We start from the raw sequence: 12,509 nt of genomic DNA, 5'->3' as shown, positions 1-12,509 counted from the left end.
CTGTTCTGATGTCCCCATCTCCTCCCATATTGGATCTCTTTCTCACTTTCTATAGGTGGTGCGGGCTCTACCTCAGCTTCGGTCTATTAATAGTCTATTTGACGCCTGTGTGGGATATTTGTCATTTCTTCAGATCTGCTCTCCGTCTTCTCCCACTGTTCTCTGCCCAGAAAGCTGACTTGTATGGACTATATCAAAAGAATCTCAAGCCTCCTTGCTTCCTTTTGGGTCTAGCCAAGGAGGATTCCTGGCAAGAGATCTGAAGGATGGAAGAGAGTGAGGATGGAGTATTTATCCCCCTGATTCTGTTCCTGTAAGGTCACATCAGGCTGGCTCCATCCCTTGATTGAAGGCTGGTGCTCCTATCAAAGCTACCAACTGCCTTGAATCTTCTTTTAGATGCTGTAGCCTCTCCCTCTCCTTGTTCCCTCAGGTCCAGGAGGCAGCACAGAACTACTGCTGCTAGTTCGGGTTCCTGTACTATCCTTGTGCTTCCCCTACACTCCACCCACATCTTTGTACCTTAGTCACTTTATAAATAAACTCTTTCTGGATCATCCTAATATCACGGTGCCATCTGTTCCTGTGGGGACCCTGATTGATGCAACAGATTTTGGCTCTGGGCTGCACCATTACTGTGCCCTCTAGCAGAGAGCAGAAAGACTGTGGAGAGACTTCTAGAAGCTTCTTACAAAAGCTCCCTCTGATACAGCATCTTTAATTGTTAGGTTATCCAAACATTGAATCCCCCTGAATGCAGTGTCCTCCTGGCAAGAGAAGTCAAGCATAAACCTCAAATGAGATGTCATGTAGATCTGTAGGGTTGACTCACGGTTAGCCAGTCTATAGGGCCGGGAGTATGACCATGGACCAAACGGTCCCAGGAACTCCTCTTCACAAGGCAGAACTCGTGAGCCTTAGCAACTCATGCCCCTGAAGCTTCGAGCCAAGGGCAGTTCTCAAGCAGCTTTGTAGACCCCAGTCAAAGGAGAAGGTAGACCCCAGAACAAGTTCTGGAAACAACTTGCAGAGTTTAGTTTAGCTGGAAAATTTTAGCATCAAGTACCCTTTAAAGAATTGGTTTGTGTGGTGATTAAGAACAGATTCTAGAGCTAGCTGTGTGTTCCAGCCCAGCTCCGTGTGATGTGACCTTCAGTAAACACCAGCGACGAGGCCTTGAGCAAAAAGGCTAACTGTTGTGGGTTTCCATTTCCTCATCTCTAAAAGGGGCTGCCATGTGAATCAAATTGGCTAATATTTGTAAAATACTTAGAACAGTGTCTGCTGCATAGTAAGTACAATAGGCATTAGCTATTACTGCTGTTGCAGGAGACGCTCTCCCTACCATCTTTCGTGTTGGAATCTGCTTGGTTATGCTTGGAAGACCCCTCACCCCAGAAGTACCATTTTTTTCCCCAATAAAATACCCATTATAGGGCACAATGACCTGGTATGCAGAGATTTTTATATTGGGCCATAATTTCCCAGCTAATTCAACTCTCAGTCAGCTTGTGCAGAATGTGCCCGTCCTCAGTGTGTATCTTCCCTTATGCTAGGTACGAGAGAATGCAGCTGCGAACAAGAAAAGCCCAGACCCCAGCTTGGTGAAAGTGCTACAGGAAGATACAGCCGAGGCTGAGGGTCAGATGTCTTCACAACTACATTTAATTTAAAATCAAGCCTCTTGAGAAAATTCAGCTGTAAGCTTGGCCTTCTCTCATCAACCTGAGCACAGGGCAGCTAGCTGCAAGCAGGCTGTGACTTACTCAGGCTTTTCCCATCAAGGCCCTTCTGTTCTTTCAGTAGATTCCCTTGACATGAGAGTAAATAGAATATCACAGGCCCTGAGCACCTCTACTCTGGAAGAGTCTTCTGGCAGCACGAATGGATTTTCAATTTAAAGTGCTTGAATAAGGAGGAAAAGGCTTCTGACTACTTGTCCTACAATGAACATAGATTCTTTTTGTAGTGAGCACTAAAGATTTTTTAATTTTAAAAAAGTTTACAGTTGCAATAGAGAGTATTACTATTAAAGTCTTATGAAGCACATCATAAGACACACCTCACATTAATACTAATCCCATTCAAATGAGGTGTCTAAAGACAAGTGGGAAAATTCTGAAGTGTTGGTTTCTTTTTCAGCTTTATTTATTTATTTACTTTTAAAGATTGGTACCTGAGCTAACAACTATTGCCAATCTTCCTTTTTTTTTTCCTGCTTTTTCTTCCCCAAATTCCCCCAGTACATAGTTATATACTCTAGTTGTGGGTCCTTCTAGTTGTGGCATGCGGGATGCCACCTCAGCGTGGCCTGATGAGCGGCGCCATGTCCGCACCCAGGATCCGAACCAGCGAAACCCGGGGCTGCCAAAGTGGAGTACGAGAACTTGACCACTTGACCACGGGGCCAGACCCTCTTTTTCAACTTTAAATTGAGAATTGGGAGCCCTTCTACCCCAGGATGAAAGGGTAGACTGTCGAAGCCCATATAGGCAGGTACACATAAGAAGTAAGAATATCTCCAAGAAAGTTAAAGATGCCAGCAAAAATACTTTTGTTCATAAATCAAACCATAAGACCTGAAGAAAATGCAGTTTAAATTGCACAACAACATTTCTTGTTACTTCTTTGGTTTGGGAACACCTTGTAGAAATTTGAAATCCACATTTATAATCTAACTAACCTTAATCCATTCCCTTTCCACTCTTATTTTCTAGCAGAAGAGGGAGTTCCTGCTTCTACCAAAGAGACCAATGGTGGGTCATCCTTGATATACCTGAATCTCCTAGACCATGCATTTCCCTCTTGTCCAAGGTCTAGAGAGTAGAGACTGTATTCTAATTAATCTTTACGTCCAAAGAGCCTAGCATAGTGTCTTTATGTAGTCAATGCCAAATAAACATTTGATGGATAAGTGGGTGGATGGATGGATGGATGGATGAATGAATGTATGTATGTATGAATGAATGAAAATGACATACTTTAGGGTAAAGGAAAAGAATTAAAGTAGCTAAGAGAATGCTTCCACTATTATTTGAAATAGAGGGTGTAGGAAAAGAAACAAATTTGCAGTACCTCAATGAGCTCGTTTTGGGACATGAAAGATTTTCAGCTCTGTGGAACATCTGTGAGTCTTGGACAGTTGTACTTCTGGGCTTCCTGTGCTCAAGGATAAAACTGAGGGTTTGGACAAAGTGATCTCCAGGTTACCTTCAGGTTCTGTGACGCTTAAGTGTAATGATTAAGGATGAAGAAGAGCAGACTTTAACAAGGTTTAATGATGGCTTTAAAATGTGGGAATGCTCTGTCATCAGCAAGAAGAACCCTTGGTGTTGGGTTTTAAAAAAGTTTGGTTTTCCGATACCTTCTTCCACCCTTCAAAGTGATATGTACTATTTACATTTTAATTAAAGTGAATTCAAATTGATTTATCTTTAGCAGATAGTTCTTGAGATACTTGGCCAGCACATGCAAAACCTAGGCTGGGAGTTATTCTTTTAATCTTTGTAGCTGGTTTCTAAGAAACGTTGGGAATGGCTTCTGAGGAATTCTCTGACTAGGGCAGGCCACAACAATGGGTCGATTAACTAGATGTACCTCTAATGGATAAACAAGATTTCTTAAATCTCTTTCAACCCTTGGATTCTTTCATTTTAGTCTCCACCTTCTACCATTGAGCCAATGTTTTCATTGTCCAGACCCACTATTTTGCAAACTCTACAGCTCTTTCTGCCAAAACCAAATGCTATCTCTTTTCTCCCCCTAGATGATTAACTCACACAACCTTGGACCAAAATATGCATCCACATGCCAACAGTCAATGTTTTAGCTCCTCTTCTAACAGCATTATCCCTCTGCCCAGGGCCAAAAAAGTCAGAAAGATCAGTGCCAAATAGTGCTCTGTTTTTCATATTGATTCTCCTTGTTAAAATTAATTTCTTCATAGATTTCAGAATATTTTATTTGTATTGTGTTTTTTTTTCTCTTGAGTTCTTACTCCAGCTGCTTTTTATTTTTTCAAATACTTTAAAGATAATGGGTGGATTTAAAATATGTTCTGCTATGTTCTATTTATTTGCCCAGGCCCCAGAGATTTCTGACTTTCAAAAGGTCAATGTGTACATTTACAACACAAATAACCAAAATTAAAACAGTATTTGATTTTTATTCACTTTTCAAGGCAACTGTCCAAAACAGAGTCGTTTTAAATATGCAAGTCCTTTATGTATATCCACACCATCACTGGGCTCAGCAAAATCTGCCCCAGTTTGCTTCTGATCCAATACAGGAAATTGCCAACACATTGTAATTTATCTTTTTTCAATAGCTATAATGACAGCATTTGTGGGTACAACTCCTATTCAAAAAGTACACAGAAAGCCATAAACTAAAAATAACCAGGCTGTTATTTACTGTTTAATGCAAATAATATTTAAATGGACAACCTGAGGCACTGTAAGATCTTGAGCTAATGTTTGAATCTACAGAGATTTAGATACAATGTATGATTCATAATCTACGATGATATTCAGAGCAGTTTCAGATAAAGTACATTTTATTAAAAGATTTTAGTTATCTGGGAATGTGTAAGCTGTCTTTGGTATTTATGGTAATGTCAGTAAATCAGAATATTCAATTTACCACAAAACGCAACTTCTAACTCTCCTGGGTATAAAAGAGGAAAGGGGTGGAGCAGGGCAGGGGTGGGGCAGCCCCAAAGAAGTCAAACCAGCAAATCTGCCTTCAAACACACTCCCTGGTCTGCCATTTTGATGTTAGCCATCGGTTTGGTTAACTTGGTTCTAAACTTAGTTTTTTCCGTGTTGGTATAAGAGTATGCTCTTAACTTCTAAATACAACACGTTTTAAAATTGCACTTTGTTTTCTATTTTTCTGTTTAAAGTTTTGTCCCAGAAATTTAGTTCTCTGAGGCAAAGCCTGGATTTTCCAATCCTAGCCACAGGTGGGTCAGGAATTACCTCAAAACAACTCTTAAAATTTTTTCCACTTTTCAGTTGAGATAACTGACATTGGTAGAGGTAAAATAATTGAGATAAAGCAAGACATACAGTAAGCAAGTGAATACATTGCAATTTTCACCAAGATTTGATATGTCCCAAGGGCCACGCTCATTTCTTCAATAGCACAGAAAACTACTACATATAGGTACCCTGTAATTTTCATTAAATAGAAGAATCTCCACTAATAAGAATCCAAATAACTGTGACCTTCAATCATTTTTTAATTGATTTTTTTAAGAAAAAAAGAAAAATTACAAGAATGATAACTCTGTTAACTGCAATTAAAACATAAACATGTATATTCCAAGGAATATTCTGTCTTTCCCCTAAAACAGATTAGGTCTAATATTCTACTATTGAATATTATAAATACTGTAGAATGATTAATATTTTCAGAGATAACCCCAAGGCTTTTAAATAACTCAAATCAATGACAAAATATTAATTAAACTAGTTAACACTAAGGTAGGGGACTAGACTATATTTTATTTCATCTAAAGAATGTTTAGATCTTACACTTTAATTTCTTGATTTACAGTGGCCTAACTGTTCTTAGAGATATTTTATTTTAAATAATATATATTTTCTATTGTAGAACAAGTAATTGCTTATTGTAGAACATTTAGAAAATATAAAAAAACATAAAGAAATTCAATAATCCAGAGATAACGTATGTTATATATTTTTTCTGTTATATAAAGATATAGATATCTACATGATTTTTACTTACAAAATTGAGATTAGCCAGTATAGGCATTCTTTATTCAGCTGTGAGCATCTTACCATATCATTTATAATTCTTTATTTGCATAAATATACATAGCCTAAAATAGTCTCATGTGTATATAGCATATCTTAGTAGTTTCTCTGCTGAATGTTTGAATTGGTATATATAACACAGCAATTAATATATTTTGCCCCATCTACTCTTTTCCTAGGTTAGATTGCTAGAAATAGAATTATTACATCAAAGGGGAGAAACATGTTTGAAGCTCTTGATAGGTATTGTTAAACTACCCTCCAGTAATTTTGTACCATTTTTCATTTTTCTAGGGTCCACTTTCCCACATCATTACTAGCAGTGGGTATTATTGTAGCCCGTAACGTCAAATTACAAAACGACTTCGTTGTAAATTATTTGCTTTCTCAGCTTTGAAAAATGACATCCTTTTGACTCACGGAACACGTTTTCCTAAACGTTCTGTTGTCTAATATAACAGTAAAATGTGGCAGGTGTTGTGCTAAGAGGTAAAATTATCTCTTTTAATTCTAACCACACTTTATTTTATATACATATACGCATCTATGTATATATGAAATAACTTTCTGGGTGAAGAACTTGTCTTAGAAAAGTTTAGCCACTGGTCCAAGATAACCCAGCTAGGGTTGGTACAATTTCAACTAGTTCTGACTCCAAAATATATATACAACTTTATTTATTTATTCATTTTCATCAGATACTTTAAGATCAGACACCCAAGATCCACTGCACCCAACGTTTCTCTGTATTATTAATATGTTCCGATTGCTTCCTCTCTGTTTTCAGATGAACCATGTAATTATTTTACCAAGGTTGTGTTAAGGATGAGGTTGTGTTAAGGATGTGCATTAATTTCAAGAAGAATAGCATCTTGATGGTATTTGATCTTCTAGCATCAGCATGTCAAGACGTCTTTTAGGATCTCGTTTGGTTTTGAGGTTTTTGTCAACACGGCTTCTTCATCTCTCTTGTTAAAGTGTTTTTATTTGTTTGTTTGCTTTTCTATTTTTTGCAGTAATGAGTAAGATCTTTATTTTATTTATTTATTTATTTGTATTTTTCCTTCTCCCCAAAGGCCCCCAGTACATAGTTGTCTATTCTAGCTGTAGGTCCTTCTAGTTGTGCTATGCGGGATGCCGCCTCAGCATGGCCTGATGAGTGGCGCCATGTCTGTGCCTAGGATTCGAACTGGCGAAACCCTGGGCCACCAAAGCGGAGTGCATGAACTTAACCACTTGACCCCTCTTTATTATATTTAATTGACAATAGCACTGATTTGCATATATTTATTTGTGGTCCTTTTTCATTACAATAGTTTTCTAATTGATTTTCTATAGTTTTGCAAACAGACAATTATGTATCTATTTTTTTCTTTTAATTTCTGTTTCTTATCTTTATCTTGTTTCACTGAATTGGGTAAAACTTCTAGAACAGTGTTAAATATTGATGATATGGTAATTATAAGGAACACCTCTTTTTGTCCTTTACCATACTGGGATTATTTTTAGTATTTTGCCTTTAAGTTAAGGCGTGTGTTTGTTTTTTAAACTGTGGTAAAATATAGGGATAATGCAGTCAGTAGAAATGCCACCTTGACTTTGTGGCACTTTGACAAGTTTGAGTTTTCAGTATTTTTATGGGCAATTTAATGAGGAATTAGAAACAGGTATATGGACCCCAAAACTTGCTGCTATTTTAACTCTGAAATTGAACAGATAAATTTTAGAAAGATTTTCCACAAATGGTGCAATATATTATTGCCTAATTAACTTTAAAATTCAATTCATTTCCCGAAGCATCTCAGTCTTCTGAGATAAGATTATAATTGGCTTTTCCTAATTAGATTTATCCCACACTCCATTGTTTTTCATAATACATGCTATTTCCACTTCCCACCAGAATGCATAGTTTTTCAGACCAGGACTAGAGAAAGTCAAACCTGGAGTTAATAAAGAAAAATCTCTTGAAGTGAAAGTCCACCATCCTCCCCATTCCAGTGCCCTAGAACACATTGATTTCTGCTGTGGAACAGGAGGACTTATTTCTGGCTGCTCTCATATCTTGAGCTCTTGATAACCTCAAGTCAAGTCTAGCCACAGGACTACAGGCAACTGGGATTTCCTGAACATAAAAATATATGGGCTTGTCCATCAATGGATGCATGGGGAAAGAAAATGTATATACACACAGTGGAATATTATTCAGCCATAAAAAAGAAGGAAGTCTTACCATTGTGAAAAAATGGATGGACCCTTGAGGGCATTATGCTAACTGAAATAAGTCAGACAGAAAGACAAATATGGTATGATCTCACTTATACGTGGAATCTAAAAAAAAACAACCAAGCTCACAGATACAGAGAACAGATTGGTGATTGCCAGAGGCAGGGGTTGAGGTGGGTGAAATAGGTGAAGATGGTTAAAAGATGTAAGTATATAATAAGTAAGTCCTGTGGAGACAATGTACAGCATGGTGACTCTAGTGAATAATACTGTATTCATATTGGAAAGTTGCTAAGAGAGTAGATCTTAAAAGTTCTCATCATAATGTGTCAACGTAGTTTCATCAATTATAACAAATGTACCTCTTGGTGGGGGACGTTGATAATAGGAGAGGCTTGGGGCGAGCAGGGAGTATATGGGAAATCTCTGTACCTTCACGTCAATTTTGCTGTGAACTTAAAACTGTTCTTAAGAAATCAAGTCTTAATAAAAAATTTTTTTTAATTAAAAAAAAGTTCTCATCATAAGAAAAACAATTTTGTAACTATGTATGATGATGGATGTTAAGTAGACTTATTATGGTGATTGTTTTGTAATATATACAAATATCAAATCATTATATTGTACACCTGAAAGTAATATCATGTTATATGTCAATTATACCTCAATTTAAAAAAAATCTGCTTATAAAGGTGGATATGTATCATTAAAAATTTGTCAAAACCCATAGAATGTACAGTACTAAGTCTAATGTAAACTATAGACTTTAGGTGATAAAGATAGGTCAACATAGGTTTGTTGATTCTAATAAATGTACTACTGTGGTGTGGGATGCTGATAGTGGGGGAGATTGTGCTTGTGTGGCGGGGAGGGGCTACATGTGAAATCTCTGTACCTCTGCTCATTTTTTCTGTGAACCTAAAACTGCTCTAAAAAGCTGTCTATGAAAAAAACACATGAAACTAATATAATGTTATATGTGAATTATATTTAGATGATTAAAAAAAGAAAGTAAAACACACGCACACAAATACACATGGGCTTAATAGCCCCAAATATTACTCAATGTCGCGTCCAGAGAGCCCATAGACTCCATCTCTGCTTCTGTTGAATGTCTAGCATCTTCCCACGGGACATCCTCGGCGTCACTATGTCACCACAGCTAATTTCTCGGACTGCCCTCTGCTCCCTAATCTGTCTTCCTGCCCCTCTCTCCTTTAGTTTCTTCTTTTATTCCCGCACTTTTAGCCCATACCATTCTCCCTCTAATAAGAGATTTGAGGAGGGTCCTTCTGTAAAATAACCTTGACCCCTAAACTCTGAGAGAACTCACAAGATTCCTTTCCTCATTCGCCTCATTTTAAAAAGTTCGCTTACCATCAATTGGTATTATCCCTGTTCCTGAAATCTGAAACTAACAAAAACCCTCATCTTTCTGTCATACTCTAAATAGAATATTTGAAAACCAGCCCTTTTTCTGAAAATCCAGAAAATTATTCTATAAACATTAAGCATTGACAAGAATAAGTGAGTGACAGGGATCACAGACTAACAATAGAATAGTCCCCACTATGTTGTTGACGGGATCATTTACTACATCATACAGTGTGCCCTTTATGGGGATCCACGGGAACATCTGGAACAAATCTCCAGAGTTGCTTATCTTTATCTCAACGACATTTCAAATGGTACGGTTTTGTTTTCCTCTTGACTTTGGCTGTCGGGGAACTTGCCATCAAGGATGAAGAGCTCAGCTTTCAGAAGTACAGGGTGCACTGTGTCTGGAATGCATTGTGAATAAAAACCTTACCCTTGTTTTTTTTTTTCTACTTTATATTCCGTTTTCCCTTATTTCGTAATCAATTTGTGTGGTATGATTTTCTGAAAGCCCCCAAGATATTGAAAAGAGAGAACAATACTTTTTAAAATGACAGTTCGATTTTCAGCATGAATGTCTCTGGCTTTGCAAATTTTTTTGCCCAATTTAATTACATACTGTCTTCCCTCTGCCATTTGGTACATACCTGGATCATATAAGGAATGCGACACCAATGCAAATGTTAGTTTAACTCAAACATAATCAGGAATCAAATTTTTCAGAAAAGTACATCATGCAATGAATTCTCAAAGCAAGGGAAAATGATTTGGGTATTTCTTGTACTATTATTATTAACACTATGATCAGTCAGGATTGTTGCTGCATTCATTGTTTTTATTGTTTTTGTCTTACTGTGACCATGGAAACATGGAGAACGGCTAATAAATCCTTGATGATCCTCAGTCTGCGTTTAGTTTTACTGTCCTCCTGGATCTGTTGCTAATGTTTGGTTAATTGCAGCACATAATTTACCAGATGGCAACAGTAGGTGTGTGTCATATAATTTTTTATTCAGACCTATAACCGTGTCTCATAGATAATAGATGCTTAATGTTTGTTGAATGAATGAGTGTCAGAATAAAGGAATGAATGGCTGATGAATAAAACTAATCTGACTAAAGCTTAAACTTGAGCTCTGGCAAGGCTCTTGAAGGGAAAGGAATTCCACTGTGGGCAGCTCAGAATCTGGGTTAGGAAATCCCTGTTCAAAAGATGCCCCAACTTTCCCTTAATATTGGAGGTGCTGGGACACGGCTCTAGGCTTCTAGCCTTCCTGGGAACAGATGTTATTTAAAGCCGAATCCCTGATGAGGGTCTCTGATGAGACGGCTTAGAGGATTCCTGGCACCTGAATTTTATCCCACGTGTCAATTGTTCTTCCCTATTCTCTAAAAATTATAGGAAAGGAGGCTGAAAGAGAACCAATTACAAGGGAAAGGAAACAAAGAACTCAGCATCCAAGCTCCATCTCATATGTGCAGGATCGGCTACATAATTTGAGGAGCCCAGTGCAAAAATGCAGAGTCCCTTGTTTAAAATTATAAGAATTTTAAGATTGTGACAACAGAGCATTAAATCAAGCATGATTTCTTCTTAACTTCAAGGCCATTTACGACTGCAGGGGTTGCACACCCATAAAACTAGCCTTGCAGATGTGTTCTTAGTCTCTTATTTTTTCTGAGCAAAGAAAACTGAATAGGTCTCATACAAGAAATTTTTATCCTAATGTAGTGCCATTCTATAGAACTTTCTGCCATGGTAGAAATGGTCTATATCTACATTGTCTAATACATAGCCAGTATTTACGGCTATTGATAGCACTTAAAAGGTGGCTAGTGTGACTTGAAATTCGAGTATTGCTACTGAAGAATTATATTTTAATTTTATTTAATTTTAGTTAACATAAATTAAACAGCTACATGTGGATGCAGTTAGTGGCTGCCATATTGGACACAGAAGTTTAATAAATCAACCAAGCTACAAAGAAAATATCTCCATATAGACAGAATTTGTAACAATTTGTGACAATGAAGAGTAAACAATGCCTTTTATATTAACTGTTTTGAGCAAGTGACAAAGCTAAGTTTGCATGTTATACCAATGGTAAATTGTAGCATAGCTTCTAAACTCATAAATAGAACAAGAAATTTCTTTAAGATACAGAACTGTGAAACTTGGAGGAGATCCCTGCCTCCAAAATTTCCCAAGGATAGAGAGTTTCCATGGCAATGGAGAATCCATCCAAATGTAATTAAAAGTGAGTGACTAGAGTATCTATATTATTCAGTTCTAGTACATTTTACCTTTAATTATATTTTTCCAAGCCACTGATGTGCTAATATGTCATTTGATATTTGTTCAGGACTAAGACTGGTAAGTCATTGTAGGAAGAAAGAAAAGAGGGCACAGTCATCTTGAAGAAACATTAGGAACTATGCAGATAGAATAAAACAAGAATAAAAGATACATTCTTCTGCTACTTTGTGGAATTCCTTTGAGTATTGATGAGAAGGTCAACCATTATTTTAGGGTTTTCCACCTCTTAGTATCATATTTCAACATCGAGGAATCTTGCCAGGACTTACCCTTGAAAGACTCTTGAGTCCCAAGAAGCATTGGCCCTGGTTCCCCAGTTAGCGTCCAGTATTCCAGCCAATCCTGCCTGAGGGCCCTGGGCAGCTTTGAGAGGTTCTAACAAAGGAGTCCCAAGACACTATGACAAACATTAACCATCGCTGTAGTCCCTGTTTAAAGCTAATGCTCAGAGATCAGTTTTATTGTGTGTGATATTTGTGAAGAAAAGTTTGTCACTTAAAAAAATTATTCAGGGGCTGGCCGGGTGGTGCAGCAGTTAAGTTCGCGCGCTCTGCTTTGGTGGCCTGGGGTTTGCCAGTTTGGATCCCAGGCATAGACCTATGCACTGCTTATCAAGCCACGCTGTGGCAGGTGTCCCACATATAAAGTGCAGGAAGACTGGCACAGATGTTAGCTCAGGGCCAATCTTCCTTAGCAAAAAGAGGAGGATTGGCAGCAGATGTTAGCTCAGGGCTAATCTTCCTGAAAATAAATAAATAAATAAATAAAAAGTAATAATAAAAAAATTATACAGTGAATACTAGCGGTATGAG

The sequence above is a fragment of the Equus przewalskii genome, chromosome 16 (genome assembly GCF_037783145.1).
Source record: "Equus przewalskii isolate Varuska chromosome 16, EquPr2, whole genome shotgun sequence".
NCBI lineage: Eukaryota > Metazoa > Chordata > Mammalia > Perissodactyla > Equidae > Equus > Equus przewalskii.
The sequence above is the reverse complement of the archived record's forward strand: the minus strand, read 5'-3'. Positions refer to the sequence as shown.